The following is a 20295-nucleotide window of genomic DNA, read 5'->3' as shown; positions in this document are numbered from 1 at the left end:
TTTCCAACAAATGGTGCTGGTTCAACTGGTGGTCAGCATGTAGAAGAATGCAAATTGATCCATTTTTATCACCATGTCCAAGTGGATCAAGGACCTCCACATCAAACCAGATACACTTAAACTAATAGAAGAAAAAGTTGGGAAGAGTAGGGAATACATGGGCACTGGGAGAAATTTCCTGAACAAAACACCAATGGCTTATGCTCTAAGATCAAGAATTGACAAATGGGACCTCATAAAACTGCAAAGCTTCTGTAAGGCAAAAGACTTTGTCATTAGAACAAATTGGCAACAAAAGACTGGGAAAAGATCTTTACCAATCCTAAATCTGATAGAGGGCTAATATCCAAATTATACAAAGAACTCAAGAAGTTAGACTCCAGAGAGCCAAATATCCCAATTAAAATGGGGTACAGAGCTCAACAAAATATTCTCAGCTGAGGATTATTGAATGGTCAAAAAGCACCTAAAGAAATGTTCAACATCCTTAGTCATCAGGGAAATGCAAATCAAAGCAACACTGAGATTCCACTTCACACCAGTCAGAATGGCTAAGATAAAAAACTCAGGTGACAGCAGATGCTGGCAAGGATGTGGAGAAAAAGGAACACTCCTCCATTGTTGGTGGAATTGCAAACTGGTACAATCACTCTGGAAATCAGTCCGGAGTTTCCTCAGAAAATTGGACATTCCATTACCTGAGGATCCAGCTATTCCTCTCCTGGGCATATACCCCAAAGATGTTCCAACATACGACAAAGACACATCCTCCACTATGTTCATAGCAGCCTTATTTATAATAGCTAGAAGCTGGAAAGAACCCAGATGTCATTCAACAGAGGAATGGATTCAAAATATATGGTACATCTACACAATAGAGTACTATTCAGCTATCAGAAACAATGAGTTCATGAAATTCATAGGCAAATGGATGGAACTAGAAAATATCATCCTGAGTAAGGTTACTCAATCACAGAAAAACATACTTGGTATGCACTCATTGATAAGTTGATATTAGCCAAAAAGCTCGAATTACCCAAGATGCAATCCACAGACCACAGGAAGCTCAAGAAGAAAGATGCAGATGCTCCTACGCCTTCTTAAAAGGGGAAAAAATATCCATAGGAGGAGATATGGAAGCAAAGTTTAGAGCAGCGCCTCAAGGAAAGGCCATTCAGAGCCTGCCTCACATGTGGCCCATATATATACACCTACCAAAACTAGATAAGATTGATGAAGCTAAAAAAATGCATGCTGAAAGGGACCGGATATAGATCTCTCCTGAGAGACATATTCAGAGCATGTCCAATATAGAGGTCAATGCTAGCAGAAAATCACTGAACTGAGAACAGGACCCCCTTAGAGGGAATTAGAGGAAGTATTGAAAGAGTTGAAGGAGCTTGCAGCCCCATAAGAACAACAATGGCAACCAACCAGAGCTTCCAAGGACTAAACCACTACCCAAAGACTATACACGGACTGACCCAGGGCTCCAACTGCATATGTAGCAGAGTATAGCCTTGTTGGAGCACCAGTGGAAGGGGAAGCTCTTGGTCCTGCCAAGGCTGGACCCCCAGGATAGAGGAATATAAGGGGCAGTAAGGCGGATATATGGGGGAATACCCATATGGGGGAGGGGGAGGGAAAGGGTTGGGGGCTTATGGACAGGAAACCAGGAAGGGGAATAACATTTGAAATGTAAGTAAAGAAATATATCTAATAAAAATTTTTAAAAAATGAGCTTGGAAGTCAATTGACTCATTTGAGAAAAGTGAGGGGAGAGGTGAGATCATAGGGAATGAAAGATTCACAAGAATGCATACTATTATTAACCAAAGGGTATATTATTTCAAATGTCCTGCATTTTTATTTTTATTTAAATTTTTATATATTTTAAACATGTTTTCCCTATCCACTATTCCTATATCCTCACCACCTTCTTGCCCATCTTATTCCACATTCATGCACTTTCTTTAAAAGTATACGAACAAATTAAAATGGCAAAACAAAGCATAATAAAGCAAAAGCCCACGGGGGAGGGGAAACACATTGAGTTTGTTTTCTCATTCCTGTGCATGAGGCCTCACTGGAGCTTAGTCAATATACCTAGTGACAGAGCATTGAAGAAAAATAACTTTCCTTTTGTTACTAGGTTTGAATTGCAAATAACTGTTTGGTTAGATAATGGACCAGATGTCTACTTTCGCCCCTCAGGTCTGGGTTTCCATGTGACTTACACCAGTGCAGGCTTGTGTGAGTGCCACAGACTGAGTTCTCATGTGTATGGGCCCTGCTGTATCTGACAGACTGTTCCCTAGGTCATTCATCCCCTGTGGCTCTTCTTCCACAGAACTCCCTGAGCCTTGAGAAGGTTTTGATGAAGACATCTCATTTAGTACTGAATGTTCCAGGTCTCTCCCTGCACATTGTCCACTTGTAGGTTTCAGTGTTAAGTTCCCATTTATTATATAAAGGAGCTTCTCAGAAGAGGGATCAGTGAAGCATTAGTGATCTGTGTATAGCAGAATGCCATTAGGATTCTTTTTACTGCTATGTTACTTTAATAGATCCTTTTATATTTTTTTTCAGCATCCTAAGATTTAAAAGTGCACTGACTATTATGAAAGCAATCAGCCACTCTCTGTGTTGATTTAAAGCACGGTCCACATGACAGAATTCAAAGTCCATACCATCAGCTGAGGAAAGAATGTTTGTCTAGGTCCTAGATCCTAGAAGATAACAGTAGGGAGAGAATCTTGTGTACTGTATGGATACATCACCTCTCAATTAAAAAGGCTATGGCCTATGGCTTAGGAATAGAGGTGGGGCATCCGGGAAGCAGAAAGAATTCAGGCAGGAGATTCAGATCTCCTGTGAGGAGAGAGTGGTGGACATACATTACCTGAGCATAAGTAATGAGATAGTTGGCAGAATGTAGATTAAAATAATTGGGTCATCTAAGTTTTGATCTAGTCAGAGTAGAGCCTAGCTATATGGTTCAGGTATTTTTAAATATATTTTGAGTCTGAGTCTTGTTTCTGGGAGCATTGGGCTGTGAGGAAGAACCAGGTTTAACTTCTACAGGGAATCACAGCTCTAAACTGCCCCCTAAATTCTCATCATTATACCCATAAATTAGTGAATCTCTCAGTGCCCATTAGAGATTCTTTCATTTGCACTATATGGTAATTAATATATAGACTCTATATTAATTGGTCAATAAGTAGAAAATAAGTGAATTTAGATAATTCAGCTCTGAATAGAACATTTATATCATAGCACATTTCCCCTAAAGCTCAGGGACCATAAAAGAAGTGAGAGCAAATCTATTGTCAGAACCAGAGGGAGTAGATGTCCACAGCAAAACTGTATTTGCACAAATGAACTCAGTGCAGCTGTTACTAGATCCACACGATGTTTACATCACCAAACTAGCCCTCAAAACCGGGAGAAACTAATGAATCCCAGAGCCATCTGAAGATACAGCTGCAATCCATACTACTGGGGGAGCAATGAGAGCTCTGAGAGGTTTCTCGTGATCCAGGAGGTGGCCGCACACTCTGTGTGTGTGTGTGTGTGTGTGTGTGTGTGTGTGTGTTTTCTCAGGTGTGTGCACATGTGCGTGCATTCATGAGCATGCCAGCCCTTAATGGATTCAACAGTTCTTTTTTAAACAATTTTAAAATTAAAAAAGAATAGCAAAATTTGGAAAAGTGGTGTGGGAATATGGAAGAAATTGGAGGGAAGGGGATTTGATTAAAAATATACATATATATTGATAATAAATAATGTCCAAAAATTACAAAGAGAGGGGTAAAGGGAACACAGAAGTTCTTCAGAATGAATATAATGTAAATTAGAAAGACAATGAACGGCCCACTGAGATAGGACTACTCTTTGGGCATGACTGAGAGAAGGAATCCCTTTTCCCACCACACAGGCCAAGGGGACAGCTTGATTTCACTTTCTACCTCAGCATAACTAACTAATCCACAGAAGTGCAGATGCTTAAAATGGCTTCCATTGTGTATATCCCAGTTCTATGAGTCAAAAGACTCAGCGCAACATAGCTGGGTGCTTTGCTTTGTGGTGGCACCTGGCTACATTCTCACAAGGAGGTTCAGACAGAGAGTGCTTCCTGGCTAAGGCTCTGCCCTCACTTCCTTGTGTCTGTAAGGTTTATAGGACTTTACATCTTCAAATCCAGGAAGAGAAGGAAAGGGTCTCATCTGATTTGCAGACTAATTTCAGGAACAATATGGGGAGTTTTCTCTAAAAATTTAGATCCCACTTAGATCTGCCTTGCTTGGTGCATTCTCTCTTCCAACAAGATTTAAAAAAAATTAAAAAAAAAACTATAGCCAAGTTTACATATAAAGTTGGTAAATATTTTACAGAAAAAATAACTTTTAAGTGTCATGGGAAAATCACAGGCTTAAACATGAAAGTTGTAGTCTTCATAGTGAAATGATAAGGTTAGAGTTCTCACAAACCCCAGGCAGGAAAGTCAAGAAGAACAATGTTCTTATGAGGCAGGTTGGAATTTCAGGAAAAAAGAGAGCCCATGCTTATTCATCTGGGAACTCCTCCCTTGTCACATTTCCTGGGAAAATTGCCAAAGATACAGAGAAAAGAGTTTGGTGTAAAGATGTTGGAAATTGGGAATAAACTGAGTATAAAACACGTGTCATCCGACAATGTAACAATGTTCATCAAAACTGTAAAAGTTTAAAAGTGCTAGGTACTACTGATATTGTCATAAAAAAACACAAAACCAGTGTGGAATTTTAATTCTAGTAGAAGAGAGGGTGCAAGAAACTAATTATGGATTACCAGAACTATCACAAAGAGAGTTAGCATGTTTCGATGGTCAGGTTTATAAGTAAGTTTATTAAGAAATATTTGTTTTAATTTTAATATTTTAGTTATGTATTTTTGTCTATGAGTGAAAATGCCCAGAATCCAGAAGTGAGCACTGTATTCCTTGGAGCTACAGGTTGTGAATCACCTGATGTGCGTGTTGGGAACTGTAGCTGAGTACTTTGCAAGAGCAGCAAGAATTCCCAATCACTCAGCCATTTATCAAGTCCCAGAAATAACTTCTGTGCTTAGACTTGAAGCATGTCAGTAAGTCAGTTATGAGCCTGTGGGGACAACCTCTGATCAGAGGAAACACAAATATAGGAAATACCCAGGAAAGAGTTCTAAATGCTGAAAATGCCAGTCCCCAAACTCCTTTGCAAGAAGCAGTCCAGGAAATTTGCATATGGTAAAAATTCAGAATAACCACGGGATCAAAGTGGGCTTTTTCCTATAGGCTCATTCCTAAAATCATTTCTTTTAACTGTGCTAATGACTTCCATGAGTTCAGTATGTTGATCCTGTTTTAAAACATTAGCTAGAAGCAATTATTAATAGTTGTAGTTAATGGTAGCTACATAAAAATTCCTATAATGACTACAAAAGCAAAGTGAAAGAACTAATATATTCTTTTTGAAAGATAAAATGCATTTGTTATTCTATCACAAATTTCTCTACTTTGAAATATATAGGATTATTTTTTATAATTATCAAAAGTAAAATGTTCACTAAGATATACCATTTTGAAGTATAATAAGAAAGAACAATTATTTGTTCAACACAATCATAAAGTTATAATCATTTATTTGAAAGTAAGTTATCTGTTCACAAATGTTCTATGTGTACAATCTGTAAAGCAGAGTCCTCCTTGTTGCAGTTCAAGCAGAGAAAAGATATTGTCTTCTTTTTCTTCAGGAACTTCTGTGGTAAAGGTGGAGAATAATTAAGTAGGTCAAATTTCACAATGGACAAATGAGAAGCCATGGTCTCCCCATCCCTAAAGACTTTACTTTGTGTTATATAGAAAGACTTTACTGTGGAGAGTCGTGGAGAGAGAATGAGCTTCAGTCTAGTCCCTCTTCAGTGATCTTTGCTTCTTTTGATTCTTTGCTTTTTTACTTCCCCTTGGTGTTGTGGGAAGACCTTCCCACTGAGGTCCTACTTGCCACTCCTGTGGAGGAAAGCTTTTCTTACACTTATATCTTCAAAACCACTCTCTGCTTTACTAATGACTCCTTAAAATCCATAGTCCTTAAAAACTGGAAGCATTTTACTTTTTCATGTTCTACTGGATAGGCAGTTCAGAGTCAGAGCCCCAGGAGACAAGAATCCTGAATGTTCCAAGTGTCAAAGGATATCAAATGCAAGACAAAAGAAAAAAAGAAAACGATATCTTTTTGCTGAAGCAAATCTGATCTCTGTTAATATTTCCCAAGCACTTCCTCCAAGGTCAAAACTGCTTCTGCCTTAGAAATGCTCTGTATAGCCTGAAGGTCAAAGATAAGTGGTCCGTGTGAGAGCCAGCCTGGGCCACATCCAGGCACTGCCTGAACATTGTTGTGTTTGCTCGTTTATGCACCTCTTCTTACTTCACTCTGAATATTTAAAACATCTTGCTCATATCTCAGTACCTTTTTGTATATAGTCTTTCACAATTACAGTGGGAAGGGTGGGGTTGTAGTTCAGAACACTGGTCTAGCATCCGCAAGGTTTGATCCCCAACATCGATCGTATGCGTGTTGTTAGGCCCAAGGGCCTCCTTCCATCCTTGTCAAGGGGAGTGCTAACCTTCTCTTCTTTCATACAACACGATTCCCAACATTGAAAGAAAAAACATTACATTCAAAACCCTATTGCTAGACACACATACACAACTAGAAATTTATCCTATAATAAAGAAGATTGATTAATTAGCTCATTATGATTGACACTTTATCTATAACCATTTTGTTTAACAGTTCCCTTCTTTTCAGTGACACACGTACAATGAAAAAGAGAACGCTTTGTCTCCTGGAAGTTTGTCCTGAATTAAGACAAGTCTAAAATTCTGCACATCTGGGTCACCTTGTTTAGCTCAGCAGTTCATTGTCACACTTTAGGACATCTGAAGTGTTAAAAAACATGCATAGAACCAGTGGAAGGGGAAGCCCTGGGTCCTGCTAAGACTGAACCCCCAGTGAACTAGACTGTTGGGGGGAGGGCGGCAATGGGGGGAGGGTTGGGAGGGGAACACACATAAGGAAGGGGAGGGGGGAGGGGGATGTTTGCCCGGAAACCGGGAAAGGGAATAACACTCGAAATGTATATAAGAAATACTGAAGTTAATAAAAAAAAATCTAGCTTCAAAAAAAAAAAAAAAACCATGCATAGATTAGTTCCACATTGAGCACATTGCAGTAGGCATCAAAAGAATATTCACTTGGTGAGAAATCCCACCTTCAGTGGCCACAGAGTCTCTTGCTAGTAGATCTGTTTCTCATAACACTGCAGTATTGCTGTGGCTTAGTGGCCTGAGCAGGTCTGTAATCCACATGCCTACTTCCATCAAGTCCATGTTCGCTTCTGTTGTTAGTTGGTTTCCTTAGAATAGAAAACCTGCTTCCTGAAACTACCCAATCCAGTTGACTGGGGGTCCATTCAACCAGTGCTATATTTGCTTTGTGAGCATTCAAAGGCATACAAACATGGATATAGTCAAATGCTAACTTTTCTTCTTTCAGTACCAGGAAAACACAAAGCTGATTAGAGAAAAATTCTTAAACGCTCTCAGTTTTTGATGTCATTGTTCGTCATCAATGCATGCCCAACTGAAGTGGAAACTTCTGGTTTCCTTGAAAAGTCAGTTAGATCAAAGAACGTTTTGCTGAAGCAGACACAGGTGAAAGGATGCATAATGTTAAGAAGAACCCAACATATGGTAGAATACTCTGGATGGTAGTAGTATGACTTGCCATTTCTTAACGGACATTATTTGTCATGACTTCATAGAAAGAAACATACCAAATATCTTCTCATGGTCTTCTGGCAGTTTCTTGCCAGTTCTTCAGACTTGGGCCAATTTGCAGAGTGATGTCAGCTGATACAGGCTCATGTGGACGTTTGCTTAGAAAGACTCACATGGCAATTTGCTGAGGCAACACCATGGAAAGACACATGATGTTTGTAGGGAGTATAAATAGTACTCAATGGACAGTGGTGGGGCTTGCATAGCTAGCTTTGCAATGCTTCCTTGGTCTTGATTCTTTGCTGATCTTCTCTTCATTGAGAGAGGATCCTTACTGGTCCTGGTTACTCCCACTGACTTATGACAATTCAGTGGTGGCCTGGCAGTTTCTGCTGGGTCATGCCACAGATGCTGATTTGGTTTGCTTTCCTGACATTACTGAACTGGACTGCTGGTATATTTGTGAAGTATTTGCTAGTGGATCAAGCTGCCGCTGCTGATTCCTATGAAATAAACTGCTGATTTCCTGACAACACAGATTGGATTTGCCCACAAAGAACAATTTCTAAATAAGTTCACTTCCCCTCATATTCTAATAAGCTTTCTTTTCCACTATCTCTGGTGGGCATTCGGCTAGAAGGGAGGTTAAAGCATTTAAGAACCCTTATTAAAAGTAGGTTTTGAAAAACCAAAACACCACCCCATGCCAAGTGCCTGGCAAATATTAAACCACCTGGGGAATTTGTTTATTGATTATGTTGCTCCTGTTAATCCTCTCATCTCTCTAGCTAGACAAGTCAAATCCTGTTAAGGGTATCCAGGACCAAGGTATCACCCTTCTTTCAAAACTTTCATTGCATCCTACACTATAGACCCATTTGCTTACTTTTATCTCATTAGACCATGACCACAAACTCTTTAAGGGTACAGATATCAAGTACACAATAGGTACTTAAGGAATGATAGTAAAATGGGAGCAGAAAAGTCAAATAAGTACACACTTCTACAACAAGGATCTTCCTGTTCAAATGCCTTTCACAGAGACACAAAGACCCTTTTAGACAATTCTACTGACAGTCCATTTCATGGTACAGAAACCCCATTAAGGGTTTTGTGTGTGTGTGTGTGTGTGTGTGTGTGTGTGTGTGTGTGTGTGTGTGTGTGATGCATTCGCTGTTAATCTTGGCCTTTTGTGAAGGTTTCAGCTTTAAATGTTTATAATAAATAAGTAGGTAAGCTTGGGAATGAATGACATCTTAGAGCACAGCATGGACATCCCAAATGCCCCAGCATTAAACACTTCATGGAGAGATGACCCACTGAACACTCTCTTTTACCCTCACCTTCTTCCACTTAGGTAGAATTATCTCTAATTGTGCAAAAAGGCTCTGAGGTACTTTTCCCTCCTCTGGCATTATGTGAGGATGTCGTTTTCTCTCAGTTTAGTGGATATGCCTTAGAAGATTCTGGCAGGTCTATTTTCTCCCTAAAACAGGCAAGACAGAAGGAGCAACAACCAAGGCAAAAGAGTCAGTCAGTCATTTGCCAGGTACTGTTTCAGCTCCTTTCAAGTACAGTACAAAAAGCTTTTAGATAATATGGGATTGTCACAGGATATGCTTAGACATATGAATCTGAAAGGCTTGCTGCCAAGTCTCAGGATCTGAGCACCATCGCTGGTACCCACAATATGGAAGGAGAGAACTGACTCCTGCACATAGTCTTCTAACCTTCACATGTGGGTCCTGCCACAGATTTGTTCCTACACAAACATATGCATGGACACACAAAATAAATGCAAGTATTAATGTGTTAATTGTGAGCATGAGTACTATGAAGGGAAATTGTACTTTGATGAAGATATTTATGAAAATTCGTAGAGCATTTGTTTTACTATTAAGTCATGCTGTCCTGCCTGCGGGTGAAATTACAGCATACACTTTTTACCTTATTTAATCTGCAAAGCAAATATGAATTGCAGGATGCAGAGACTTGAGTTACATTCTAACCCCTCACTGGGTTATAACTCTTTCAAAGGACACAACTCCTTTTCCATCCACTTTGCATGTCTAAAACTATGCATAAAACAGGAGAGATGAAGATCAATAATAAAGGTTAGATTTTAGAAACATAATCTATCCTAATCACGAGGTGTCTGATAAACCTCCTAGGCATATATCTTATAAGCTAATTGTAATCTAAAAAGTATTATAGTATTTTGCAAAATAATATTTATTGCATAGTCTTATTTGGTAATTTCTCCTATCATTTACAGGTTAATGGGAGCGGCCATATTTTATCATGCACTGTGAGAGCCAAAGTTATGTTTTAAGCTTTAATTACTGTTTTAAGAGATCCATAAAACAAAAATGTCTCCAACCTTTACAGACATTTGCAAAGCCCTTTGCAGAAGGACAATTACTTCCTGAAGTGCTGGAGGCCATTGTGTATAGAAGATAATAAGCCATGTTTTTGATCCTCTAAAGAAATTTGTTTGAGCCAACTGCACCAGATGTGCTTGATCAAATGTAGGTGTTAGGTACGGAAGCAGAAAATTCTTCAGGATATATAGTTGTCCTTGATTGGACCTAGTAGAAAAGATGATGGCCTTATGGGTTTGTCTTTTAAAGCCTCTGCAAAATGTGAGTCGTCGCCATTTTCTGGGAACCCAGGAATGTAGCTGGCCAGAGTCCATCATACTGGCCAGTATTTAATCAAAGTCTGTTTTAAATTTGACTCAAAATTGTGTTGGTGGCCTTATTCTCACATGGTAAAATTAAAAGTAACCCATCAGTTTTCAGATCACATTAGCATGAAATAACCCCCTAGGATTAGAGAATTTACAGATTCACATACTCCAGTCTAACCTGTCTTCTTCCAGTGATCACAGACCCTTACCTTATCACACACTGCCCTTTGTTGGCACCCATACAGGCTCTTCTATCATTTGAAAGAAGACAATCTCAGCTCTGTTGTTAATCACGTCATTAACTTTAGTTGCTGTGGCTGAGGAAAGATTCTTTACTTCCAGGGAATATAGATGCCTCAAAGAAACTAATGCTCTCAATTTTAGTAACTATTTATTTTAGAATTCAGGATCGCCTACCCCAGGGGTTGTGTTGAAGACCATTCAGAGTTGTCCATCAGTGTCATGTTCAAAGGCAGGCATGGTATTAACCAAGATGGATATTGTGCAGATCTAGCCCATGGGTGAGGTCCTGATTTACCCAGCCATCCTTCTTTGTCCTTAGCCTGAAGGTAGGACTGTGCTTTGTTTTGCTTTGTTATTTCAGAATGCTTTGTCCTGTCACCCTAAAGAGGATTCTTCGCTCTTATTTTTGTCACCATTTTTTCCACAGGTACAAGATGTTTGATGTGGCCATTCAGATTAGCTCTTCAGTCATCACTGTGATTTCAAATAGCCTTAAGAAAGCTTCCTGTGTTCACTATTCAGATGAATATTTAGATATCTGGATAAAATGTGCAACTAGATGTATTGGTTGGTTTTATTTGTCAATTTGACACACTCCGGAATTATCTAAGAAGAGAGTCTTGCAGGGGTGGGGAGTGCCTAGACCATGCTTGGCTTATGACCATGTCTTTGAGAAATTGTCTTGATTATATGAATTAATGTGGAAAGACCCAGCATAAAAGTAGACTGCATCATTACCTGGTTTCCATTCTGAACTCTATAAGAATGGAGATTGAAAGCTAAGCAGGAGACATTCCTGCATTAATTTCTCTCTCCTCTTGCCTGGATGTGATGTGACTACTTGTTTCAAGTTCCTCCATTGGCTTTCTGATGATGATGAACTGTAACCCCAGAATGTGAACTAAAGTAAACTCTTTTGACCTTAGGTTGTTTTATGCAGGAATATTTATCGACGCAACAGAAATGAAAGTAAAATGCCAGATTTCTTTGGCTGTGCCATATTCTGCCTAAATCCTAATTTTAACCTTTCTCACAACAGAAAGACCTAAAGGACTTTTAAATTGATTGTCTTGCTTTTTTTTTTTTTACCTAATATGACCTCTGATTGATGAGACAAACAACTTAATTCAACTTTTGCACATGTGAACAAACAACTATCAGGTTAGGGCCGTCTTAATGGCTACACATGAAATGAGCTCCCAGGAGCACTGTATTTGAATTAGTTAGAAGCCACAGCTGTAAATTTGAAGGTGTTGTGGGGAAAGACGGACAAAAAATACAATTTATCTTTCAAATTCTTTCTTCTCTCTGAGGAAATGACTAGTGTAGAAAAGAAACATACTAAATCATTTCCCCTCTTATCTCAATTAGTACTAGCCTTTAAGCAGTCATAAAAGAACCGAGGGAAATGCAGCCTTTCAGATTATTAACTAATAGCATTTCTACTGTGCTTTTCTACAGTGTATTCACAAAAGAAAAACATTGTGGAAACAAAGACGTATTTGTTTACATGCATGTCTTTCCTAATTACCAACATAAGACATAAAACATTACAAATTCTTAGTAAAAATCTATTTAATTGGTAAATATATAAACAAGTTCTATCTGGGCCCTGACTATCAAAACATCCATAGAACAGAAATTGTAGAGAATGAATCAGTAAGGACAAGATTCAAATTTATTTAGAATGATGCCTTGTTAATTAAGATTTAATTATAATTGTGTCAGATGCAAGAGGAAAGACTAGTCTAGGCTAATCACTCTCAAATGCTTGCCAAGTAAGTGAATTAAATAATGAATTAAAAACAAATAACCAGACAATGAATACTTTGATGGACAAAGTTAGGGTCAGCCCTTTGGAAGGGCTCGGCACAGACTTCAATTTCTTAGCCCTGATGTACACAAAAGAGAGTTCGACATTGGTACTATTTGAACTTATTGTTATAAACCCAGACCCCCCAATCAATATTTGATTTAGCAATACAACCTTTTAGAGAATTAGATATATATGTGCTTAACACTAAAAATTATTAATTATTTTAAATCTTTGAATACAAAATTCTAAACTTTCATAAAACACTAGGTTTTAAAACATTGCACTTATGCATACAATGCCCATTTGATCCTAAATCTCTGAGCTCTTGGAGGGAATAAGGTATAGTCTCATGGTGGTTTGTTTGCATCCCTCTGAATTTCACTGATGAAATCCATTCCAGGTTCTCCTTTCTGACTCTATCAGGGAAATGAATATATTTAGGGTATGAATGTATTGGATTACTTCTTCAGGTCTTTTATCTTTAAGGCATGAGATTTATAAATATTAATAAGGATTTACATTAGGATGCTTATTGGGCACCAAATGTTGTACCTGCTATAGTTTGTTTACTACTGGTCCAAAAATTTATCCACCAGGACAGACTTTGAAGAAATCTGGACTTTATGGGAGCACAGTGACCATTCAACATATAATATTTGAAAGAAGCTGATTTCACTGGCCCATAGAGAATTTTAAGATATATCAATCAAATAATATCTATTGTTGAGAAACTATAAGAGCTATCATGGGACATGAAATCATACTTTACTATGGCTTGTCCTCTGGGTAATATCAAGTATATATATGAATGATTTCATTTTGGTCCACTGAAGCCAATATATTTCTAATGAGAATGTTATCACTGGACCACTGAACTCTTAGTGGAAAAGCTCTCCCTAGAAATAGAATCACTTGAAGAGTGAAGGGTACAGCATAGCTGTGCATGTTAGGTCACGGAGATCTAAGGAAGAAGCCTACAGCATAAATTGTCATCAGTAGGGACAGATCACTGTCTGACAATATCCTGCCACTCTGTAAGGGAGCTGTAGGGAACTGCAATTCAGGGAATCTTCAATGACTGGGCCACCACATAAAGACCAAAAATCATGAGAGAATTCCCTGCCATTTGTTCATGTTGTCCTTCCTTTCTCCAGGCTAAAAAACACTTTAAATTATTCAAATTCTCCCAGGGACAAAAATTGGGACTTTTGGCCATATAGGGACAAACCTAGGACATCAGAGATTAAATTGAGCCAAGGAACAGGAGTCAGAAATTAAAATCAAGTCAAAACCAAACAAATACTTCCAAACAAACAAGCAGAGCCCTCTACTCGCTTGCACAACAGAGCAAGAGACGTGACATAAGACATGGTATAAGAGTGACAATAGCTAAGAGATAGATATTTGTGTGTGTGTATGTGTTGTTGTATATGTGTTTATGTGCTCTTCATGGGTACATGTGGAGTCTAATAATTGATGTCAAATGTCTTCTTCCATAGTTCTCCACCATGGTTTTTGAGACATGTTCTATCAGTGAACCTAGAATTCACAAATTCAATTAGGCTGGATAGACAGGATCTTTCTGTCTCTGGGGATCTTTCTGTCTCTGTCCATCTAGCAACAGGAATACGAATGCATGCTGTTATACTAACATGGATGCTAGAAATCTAAACTCACATCCTCAATATCGCACTGTTATTCTACCGAATGAATAATCTTCCCATCGCACAAACATAAAATTTTGCTGTTAAGAAATGACATGCCACTTTATTTATTGTCAAGAGAAAGTTGGAAAAATAATGAAGTTAGGTACATTGCCTGGGACTCCAGTGGGTAATAAAATTGGAGTAAAATTCTAAGCTTGATGCCATTTGTCCTAGAAGGGTTTAAGACATTTCAACTAGATATTCAAGATGATGCTGATAGATGCTATTCACAAAGAACTTAGACTATGTAGCAAAAGAGTTTTTTTATTATTATTCAATCAGAAAAAAAAACTGTTTGAAGACTATAAAATGGTATTTCCTATTAAGATGCCTCTAGTACTCTAGTCATGATTGTCAACTTGGCAGATTAGAGAAGTCATGTACAAGACAAACTTAATGAGGATATTTGTGAGGGTATACAGAAGAAATTAAAGTTATATATTAAGTGAAATGTAAAGTCCCACTTTAGATGTGGGTGGTAGCATTCCACAGTCTAGATTTCCAGAGTGAATTTACAGAGAGAAAATGAGTAGAGCATAAACATCCACTTCTTGACTATAGACACAATGTGAGCACCCTTATACTACTGTTGCAATACCATCCAGTCCTGATGGATTGTAGACTCCAGCCAGATAAAACTAAGCTCTTCATTCCTTACACTTCTTTTCTTAAGTAATTTGGTCACAGAAATGAGAAATGTCTCATACAATGTCTCTGTGCACCCACGGCCTACTTACATATAAATTAGTATAGGTATTCACCAACCTAATGTTGTATATGAGATGTATTTTTTACAGGTGGATAAATATGTTCCAGTTATTCCTACTTCTGAAAAATTCAGAGGCTTAATTAAAGATTGTTAAATTTGATGTGATTTGGAAGAATCATAATCTCACAAGTATTTTCTAGCATTTGGTTAATATTCAAAAAGAACATTGAGTTCCCTAGAAGAGAAGATTCACTCAAATATAACGATAGAGCATAATAAGCCTCCCTGACAAAGAGCAACATGACATTTTTAACATAGTGGTACTTTAATTGCATCCCTACAAAGGACGATTTTGTTTCCAACACTGTTCAGCAGGATTTATCCCACATTAATCTCAGTGTGATAAGAAAGGAACCCAGTGGAAAATGCCCATAATCAGGAATAATATTTTTTTAAAAAAATACTTTGTGACATAACTTCCTGGACTTTGACTAGCTGAAATAGACAATGGACAAAAATAATCCTAATATAAGGCATCATACAGAGGATATTTTGAATATGTAGGGGATGAGTTGCAAGACCTCCTCACCTGAAAATATAAAGGCCCACAGATATGCTGTTTGTATATAATGTGTGAATACTGTCCTGTACATTTTTCTTTTTATTGCATATTTTATTTATTTACATTTCAAATGTTATCCTTGTTCCCAGTTTCCCCTCTGGAAACTACCTATCATCTCCCTCTCCCCCTGATTCTATGAAGGGTGTACCCCCACCCACCGAATCCCTCCTGCCTTCCTGCCTTGGCATTTCCCCGCACTGGGGAATCTAGCCTTCACAGGACCAAGGGCTTCTCCTCCAACTGATGACCAATAAGACCATCCTCTGCTGCACATGCAGCTGGAGCCATCAGTCCCACCGTGTGTACTCTTTGTTTGATGGTTTAGTCCTTGGGAACTCTGGGGTGTCTGGTTGGTTGATATTGTTGTTCTTCCTATAGAGTCGCAAACCCCTTCAGCTACTTCAGTCCTTTTTCTAACTCCTCCATTGGGGACCCTGTTCTCATTTCAGTGGTTGGCTGCCAGCATTTGCCTCTGTATTTGTCAGGCTCTAGCAGAGCCTCTCAGGAGAAAGCTATATCAGGCTCCTATCAGCGTGCACTTCTTGACATCTGAAATAGTGTCTGGGTTTGGTGACTGTATGTGGGATGGATCCCCAGGTGGGGCAGTCTCTGGATCACATTTCCTTCAGTCTCTGACCTGAACTTTGTCTTCCTATTTCCTCCTGTGAGTATTTTGTTCCACCTTCTAAGAAGGACTGAAGCATCCACACTTTGGTCTTCCTTCTTCTTGAGCCTCATGTGGTGTGTAAATTGTACCTTGGATATTCTGAGCTTTGGGGCTAATATTCACTTATTAGTGAGTGCATACCATGTGTGTCCTTTTGTGATTGGGTTGCTTTACTCAGAATGATATTTTATAGTTCCATCCATTTGCCTAAGAATTTCATGAAGTTATTATTTTTAATAGCTGAGTAGTACTCCATTGTGTAGATGTACCACATTTTCTGTATCCATTCCTCTGTTGAAGGGCATCTGTGTCCTTTCCAGCTTCTGGCTATTATAAATAAGGCTGCTTTGAACATAGTGGAGCATGGGTCCTTTTTATATGCTGTAGCATCTTTTGGGTATATGCCCAGGAGTGGAATAGCTGGATCCTCAGGTAGTGCAATGTCCAATTTTCTGAGGAACCTCCAGACTGATTTCCAGAATGGTTGTACCAGTCTGCAATCCCACCAACAATGGAGGAGTGTTCCTCTTTTCCCACATCCTCATCAGCATCTGCTGTCACCTGAGTTTTTGATCTTAACCATTCTCACTGGTGTGAGGTGAAATCTCAGGGTTATTTTGATTTTCATTTCCCTGATGACTAAGGACATTGAACATTTCTTTAGGTGTTTCACGGCCATTTGATATTCCTCAGTTGAGAATTCTTTATTTAGCTCTGTACTCCAATTTTAATAGGGTTATTTGATCCTCTGGAATTTAACTTCCTGCGTTCTTTGTATAAATTGGATATTAGCCCTCCATCAGATGTAGGATTGGTAAAGACCTTTTGCCAATTTGTTGGTTGCCCTTTTGTCCTAATGACAGTGTCCTTAGCCTTACAGAATCTTTGCAATTTTATGAGGTCTCATTTGTCAAGTGTTGATCTTAGAGCATAAGCCATTTCTACTCTGTTCAGGAAATTTTCCCCAGTGCCCATGTATTTGAGGCACTTCCCCACTTTTTCTTCTATTAGTTTCAGTGTATCTGGTTTTATGTAAAGATCCTTGATCCACTTGGTCTTGAGCTTTGTACAAAGAGATAAGAATGGATCGATTGGCATTTTTCTACATGCTGACCACCAACTGAATCAGCACCATTTGTCATTTGTTGAAAATGCTGTCTTTTTTCCACTGGATGGTTTTAGCTCCTTTGTCAAAAATTAAGTGACTATAAGTGTGTGAGTTCATTTCTGGGTCTTCAATTCCATTGATCTACCTGTCTTTCTCTGTACCAATACCATACAGTTTGTTTTGTTTTGTTTTGGGTTTTTTTGTTGTTGTTGTTGTTCTTTTTTTTTTTTTAATATCATGATTGCTCTGTAAGACAGCTTGAGGTCAGGGATGGTGATCCCCCCAGAAGTTCTTTTATTGTTTAGAATAGTTTTAGCTATCAGAGACTTTTTGTTATTCTAAATGAATTTGAAAAATGCTCTTTCTAACTCTATGAAGAATTGAGTTGGAATTTTGATGGGAGTTGCATTGAATCTGTAGATTGCTTTTGGCAAGATGGCCATTTTTACAATATTAATCCTGCTAATCCATGAGCGTGAGAGATCTTTCCATCTTCTGAGATCTTCTTCAATTTCTTTCTTCAAAGACTTGAACTTATTGTCATACAGATCTTTCACTTGCTTGGTTAGAGTCACACCAAAGTATTTTATATTATTTGTGACTATTGTGAAGGGTGTTGTTTCCCTAATTTCTTTCTCAGACTGTTTATCATTTGAGTAGAGGAAACTTATCTGTTTGAGTTAATTTTATATCCAGCCACATTGCTGAAGTTGTTTATCAGGTTTAGGAGTTCTCTGGCATCCTGTACACTTCAATTATTTTCAGATTATGTACAATAGAAATGTAACATAAATGCTATGAATTTAGTTGTTCTGTGTGTTTCATAGGACTAATGACAAGTACAAGGGAATGTACGTATTAGCACAAAGTTATTATTTCTTTTCTAACCTATCTGAAGTGGTTAGGTATGTAACTTATGAATAAATGGAGGGTTAATTGTACTGAGAACACAGAGAATGTGGGAGATAAGGGTGACAGTTTCCCTAAGGCACACTGGTGCTGTAGAGCAGTACTGCAGACTATAGAGACAGTAGAAGATGGGTGACAGCTGTGACCACGATTTTGATCCAACTAGTAACCAAGTCAAGAAACCAAACAGAGAGGAAGAGGGGTGTGAAGTGTCAAATGAAGGAAACTGAAGCTGAAAAAGTCTGCTCCAGACCTCCTGTTCTTTCTCAGGAGCAATCAGGAAGCACAGTCATCCAAGCCATAACCTACACCCTGTTCCTTTTGTATTTTTTCTCTTTTCCACTAATTATTATTATTATTATTATTATTATTATTATTATTATTTAGACATAAAATGTTTTTCATTCCCAAGTCAGAATCATCAAGCATTACCCTCTATGGGGTTATCTGATTACTAGTGAAAATAAAGTGCCAAAGTCTGTTCATTTCTAAGTGCCCACAAAAAGAGGACAGGGAAGACATGAGGAATGATTTGCCCTAGCCAAAAGTGGCAACTTTATACTTCTCCTGTTCCTTTTATCCTGTTCCAAAATTGAGCCCAGGGAGTACTACAGTGGAAGTTAGAGAAGGAAAATTATCTTAATGAGAAATATTTGGATGTTACCACATAGTCTCCTTTCTCTTGGAGCAAACAAATGGTCTGTAATACTTTCTGCAGTCAGAACTGCAACCATCTAAATTGCTGGTGCAATATATTCTACACCAAATATGTCTTTAAAGTTAATGTATATTTGCGCATGAGACAGAGCTTGGCAGAGTTAAGCAGAACAATGGGAACATAAAAGCAGTTGTCTAACCATGGCTGAGATAAAGTTCTCATCCACAAAGTGAATATATGGTGAAGGCAGATGTGTGAAGCTCTTTATAACAGGTATTCATGTGTATTAATTATTTTTTGTTGTTATTATAAAACACCATGACAAAGACAACTTAAGAGACAGGAATTTTTTTGGCTTAAGGTTCCAGAGGGTTAAGAGTCCATCATGACGGGATAGAGGCCTGGCAATAATTAGAAGGCATGGTGGCAGGAACAGGAAGCTGAGAGATCACATCTTTAACCACAAGCATGAGGCAGATAGTAAACAAGAAGTGGTATAAGGCTATACATCTCAAAATCCATCACCAGTAATATACTTCCTCCAGAAAGGCTGTGACCACTTCCCTAAACAGTGCCACCAACTGGAGACCAAGTGTTCAGGTGCATTTATCTATAAGGGACATTTCTTATTCAAACCACCATACCAGGGAACACTTTATGAAATCACAAAGACAGCCAGGTAGCACTAGAGAAGAGCAACTAGAAATCAATAAGGAACCCCCTAAATATAACTGGTCTTGCAACTAATTTAACAGATTAGAGGTTCAATGAGCTGACTTACAGAACACACTCGTGTTTCGCAGTGCATGCTTAATTACCTTTGTAAATTTAATGCTAAGTGAAGTTTTACCCTGCATTAACTAATTCTTTCATTTGTTTTAAAATCCTGAAGCCTTATTGAGCCAAACAAAATCTTTTGAAACTAAAGCAACGCGTTGTAGATTTCTAGGCATATCACACACATGGTAGTGCTGCCTTCCAAAAGTCCTAAGCAGTCAAATCAATCTGTGGAAAGAGTTTCACACCTATATGAAACTATATGCAATAAAGTTATTGTAATACATAGTTCAATGGGAAAATATGTCAAAATTTCTACCCTGAAACACGTCATTGTATAAGATTATTCTAATATTTTTCGATATTAATTTTGATCTAATAAATTTTGACATAGGAACTTGGGTCAGCCGCTGGGGTTTCAAAGGAAATGTAAGTTGACAGTGGAGACAGCTCCCGAAGAAACTGTACAAAATCACAGTAGAGAGCCTTTCTCTTTTACAAAATTAGAAGGAAAGAAGAAGTGTCAAATGTGTTGAATTCCTGCATTCCAAGAGTCTCCATTCATCAGACTGACTGGACTGGAAAAT

At 38.2% G+C, this 20295-nt stretch overlaps 1 protein-coding gene and 1 non-coding gene across 2 annotated transcripts in view; both read right to left on the bottom strand.

Annotated features, from left to right (window-relative positions):
* The window catches only part of Itgbl1 (integrin subunit beta like 1), a 261544-nt gene that overhangs the window by 208525 nt on the left and 32724 nt on the right, over positions 1-20295 (bottom strand). The gene's annotated exons all lie outside the window — the stretch shown is intronic.
* Positions 6543-6670, bottom strand: LOC120097275 (U6atac minor spliceosomal RNA). The gene has a single exon (XR_005494495.1). It is a non-coding gene; the product is annotated as a U6atac minor spliceosomal RNA (small nuclear RNA).

Source organism: Rattus norvegicus, chromosome 15 (assembly GCF_036323735.1).
Source record: "Rattus norvegicus strain BN/NHsdMcwi chromosome 15, GRCr8, whole genome shotgun sequence".
Classification (NCBI taxonomy): domain Eukaryota; kingdom Metazoa; phylum Chordata; class Mammalia; order Rodentia; family Muridae; genus Rattus; species Rattus norvegicus.
Note: the sequence above shows the minus strand (reverse complement) of the source record. Positions and strands in the feature narration are given on the sequence as shown.